Source organism: Gopherus flavomarginatus, chromosome 16 (assembly GCF_025201925.1).
Source record: "Gopherus flavomarginatus isolate rGopFla2 chromosome 16, rGopFla2.mat.asm, whole genome shotgun sequence".
NCBI lineage: Eukaryota > Metazoa > Chordata > Testudines > Testudinidae > Gopherus > Gopherus flavomarginatus.
The window spans coordinates 13017426-13021464 of record NC_066632.1 but is presented as its reverse complement, the minus strand read 5'-3'; the positions used below and the strand labels follow the sequence as shown (position 1 = coordinate 13021464).

The following is a 4039-nucleotide window of genomic DNA, read 5'->3' as shown; positions in this document are numbered from 1 at the left end:
GTTAGGATTAGTGTGGACGCAAATCGACGTTATTGGCCTCATTATTTTACAGTAGCTACCCACAGTGCACCGCTCCAGAAATTGACGCTAGCCTCGAACCATGGACGCACACCACCGAATTCATGTGCCTAGTGTGGACGCTCACAATCGACTTTATAATATCTGTTTTATAAAATCGGTTTAAACTAATTGGAATTTATCCTGTAGTGTAGATGTAGCCTCAGTCCCCCACTAAAGGAGAAGAGTCTGATGCCACCCCTGCAGGTGACTGAGTGTCACTGCTGCTCCATGGGAAACATGCTCTGTGTCTTACCCAGATTTGTGGGAAACACATTCTGTGCATTACCGTGACTGATCCGTGGGTGTCACTGCTTGTAGAGGGCAGACACATGCTGTGCATTACGCCACCTGACCAGTGGGTGTCACTGCAGTATCAAGGGAAACACCTTCTGTGCATTACCTTGAATGACCACGAGGTGTCACTGCTGCTCCAAGGGAAACATACTATGTGTGTTACCCTGATTGGCCACTTGGTGTCACTGCTGCGCCAAGCAAAACAACTTCTGTGCATTACTCTGCCCACTGGGTGTCACTGCTGCGCCAAGGGAGACATAAGAACGGCCAGACTGGTTCAGACGCAAAGTCCATCTAACCCAGTATCCTCCTGTCTCCTGACAGTGGCCAGTGCCAGGTGCCCCAGAGGGAATGAACAGAGCAGGGAATCATCAAGCGATCCATCCCCTATTGCCCATTCCCAGCTTCTGACAAACAGAGGCTACAGGCACCATCCCTGCCCACCCTGGCTAATAGTCCTTGATGGATCTATCCACCATAAACTTATCTAGTTCTTTTTTGAACCCTGTTATAGTCTTGCCCTTCACAACATCCTCTTGCAAGGAGTTCCACAGGTTAACTATGCAACTGCCTTGAGTTTACCCCCCCTCCCCTGGCCAGGTTGTATATGGAAAAGAGTATGAGGATGAGGAGAGCCACGATGTGTCTGTCACTGGCTGGTGCCTCAGTTTCCTCTAGGCAGCTGTGCTGCAGGCTCCTTTGGTCTGTGCCCATGCAACTGTGTCTGGGGAAGGAGGAGTAGAGGCTCATTCTTCCCAGCCCCACCCCCTACCCCCAGCAGCTGGGGAATCCAGGCCAAATTTAATCCTGGTAGCTGGGCTGGGATTAGCCTGGGCTGGGGTAGGGCTGGGGAGGAATTGGGAGGGAGACAGACACACCTGCTGTGAGGGAAGATCCTCCCATTCCCTGCCAACCCCATTCACTCCTTGCAGCATAGCACCCCCTAGCATTTATTTCTCTGTCATGGTAGCTGTCTGCTGCTTGCTTCTCCCGTAGCATCATCTCTCCCCATCCTGGAACACTGGCATTGCCCATCCTGTGAAAACAGGGAGGCCCCGGTGTGCCCCATGGCACTGCCCTGCAATTGTGGGGGCAGCTGTTGGATGGAGCCATATCAAAATATGGGGGTGGGCAAGGCTGGGGACCAGGACTCCTGGGTTCTCCCCTCAAATGTGGGAGGGGAGTGGAGATTAGGGGGTAGAGTGGGGGACGGACAGGGCTGGGATCCAGGGCTACTGCTTTTTCTGGTTTTCTCCACCTCCTGCAGCTGCCTCGATCCTTTCAATGTGTTTCTTGTTCCATATTCATTTGCTGACTTGTGTAAATCACCCCAGAGGTGGCTGCATCTCCGTGTTGGGTGAGGCACCCTTGGCTGCATCACCTCCTAACCGCGTCTCTCTCCCCTTCGGGTGACCCTGCAGCACTCAGCAAACATCCACAAGATCATGGGGCACTTTGAGCACTGCGCAGGCAGGGGCCAGGCGCCCAGCCCTCCCTCCAGAGAATGGGACACAGCATCGACTGCTTTTCACAGGGATTAAAAAGGGGCAAAGGAGGGCAAATCAGAGGAGTAGGTGGCCAGGGTCTGAGCAGGGGGTGGAAATTGACTGGTCGGGAGTCAAGCAGCTGGAGGCAGAGTTAGGAGAGGGACTGAAAGCAAAGTCAGGGAGTTCTTAAGGAGCTGGAGTTAAGCCCGGAGGGAGGCGCTGCCAGAGGGTTAAACCCCGGCACAGGCAGGGGCCGAGGGGGAACAGTTATCCCGGTGGGCTGAGACTCCAGTGTTTGCAAACATGGGTGGGGGGAGCAGAGGGCTTTTTTATTTCCCCTCTCACAGGCAGCACCTCTCAGCATGGACTTCCCAGGGCTGGGCTCTTAAAGGCACAGGCATCCCACCGCCTAGACACTGCAGCTCCTTTCTGATGTAACCTACTGAGGTGCTGCAGTAGGAGACTCAATTCAGTGAAACTGGGCATTCCCTATACGCCCCCCCAGCCATGGGGCTGTACACCCCCTTCCCCGATTTTCCCCAACACCTCCTCCCTCAGTGGTCAGGTAGTTACATGCAGCACTGCCAATGTTGTCATTGGTTGCAAATTTGAATGGAAATTGAAAAGTTAACACACACTTTAAAAGCAGATACAACGTCTGAAAACTACTTGTACCTGAGAAAGCCAAATAGGTTTGGAAAGTCTGGACAAAGCCGGGTTTCCTCACCCAGCTGGTGTGTTTGCTGACAATGTCGGTGCATTGGCTTCAGCAGTGTTGGCCAACCTTAGAATTTCAAATGATGATTTGTAAGCGAGGTGTGAATGAGCTCTCCCCTGACAGCCACTGATGACCAGGGTTGGGGGGAAGCTTTGGGACCAGACTGTATTTACATGAACTCACCTACTCTGCTGAGGTATCCAGCGGACAGAGCTGGGCTGCCTCTGCTCTAGGTGCCCGGAGGAGGGAAGGTGTGTGGGGCTCCAGCCTGGGACTCTTCCTCCCTCCTGCCAAGCCCTGACTATTAATCCCAGCGCTGGCACTCCTTTCTTCAAGCGCCATGTGGGCCAGAGGAAACGTGTGGTAGGAAGCACAAGGTCTAAGCTTGTGAACATCAGGTGCAGCAGCAAGAATCCCAACTATCAGGGTAGCAAGTTCTAGAGCCCTAACCCATTGTGGCCATCCCTGCCAAAGACCTGGCTCAAGGAGGTGTTAGTCACACAGCAGGAGGGGAAAGATTCACTCTTACACAGCTGGAGACAGGGGAGTTGAGCTCTGGGGCATTACCACAAGCATGGGTGGGTGGCAAGTTTGTAGAAATTTTGGTGGTGCCCAGAACCCGCCCCCAAACTCCACCTTCCTAAGGCTCTGGGAGGGGGTTTGGGGGGGATTAGGGTGCAGGATTCAGGCTTTAGGATGGAGAGTGGGTGCTGGGTGCAGGCTCCGGCAGGGTTGTAGGAAGGGGTGAGAGGTGCAGGCTCTGGGGGTGGGAAGGAGTGTGTGGGAAGGGGTGCACCCTCTGGGAGGGAGCGTAGGGCTGAGGATGAGGGATTCATGATGCAGGAGGGGGCTCAGAACTGGGGCAGAGTATCAGGGTTCAGAGGGAGCTCAGGGTTGGGGGTGTTGGAGAGGCTGAGGGCAGCCTGCACTAGGACTCTTGGGCAGCAGTTCTGCCCAGAATCCCTCTACTCCAGCAGCAGGAGCAGGCAGGGGACAGGCCCATGCTGCTTTTTGTCAGGCAGGGATGCACCACAGCAGAGGGGAGAGGTGCCAGGCAGGCGCCAAGGGAAGAGACTCAACTCCAAATATTGCTGGAGCAGGGCCCCCAGCCCTGAATGTTCCTGGAGCACGAGCACCACAAATGTGTATAACCTGCCGCCTATGATCACAAGCCAACACAAGGTCCCACTGAGATTTGAACTCAGATTACAGGATTCAGAGTCCTGAGTGCTGTCCATTACACCATGGGAGCAGCTTGTGCTGCCTTCTCTGCACATCGGTGACCCTCATGGGGCTGCTTGTGTAAGGGGGCTCTTGGCCCTTTACTAAAACTTAGTGTGTGTGGGGGGGAGGGGTTGGTTGGCTAGTTCCCAGCACCAATAGAAGGGGGAAGGATCAATGGGAAATCAGGGCCCTGAGACTGACAGTCCCCAGGGACAATGGGGAGAGGCCAAAGCTCCAAGTTAGCTACACTGACAGG

The 4039-nt window shown here is 54.4% G+C and overlaps 1 non-coding gene across 1 annotated transcript; it reads right to left on the bottom strand.

Annotated features, from left to right (window-relative positions):
- Positions 1 to 3739: 3739 nt before the first annotated feature.
- Positions 3740 to 3811, bottom strand: TRNAQ-CUG (transfer RNA glutamine (anticodon CUG)). The gene has a single exon. It is a non-coding gene; the product is annotated as a tRNA-Gln (tRNA).
- Between the last annotated feature and the right edge of the window lie 228 nt (positions 3812 to 4039).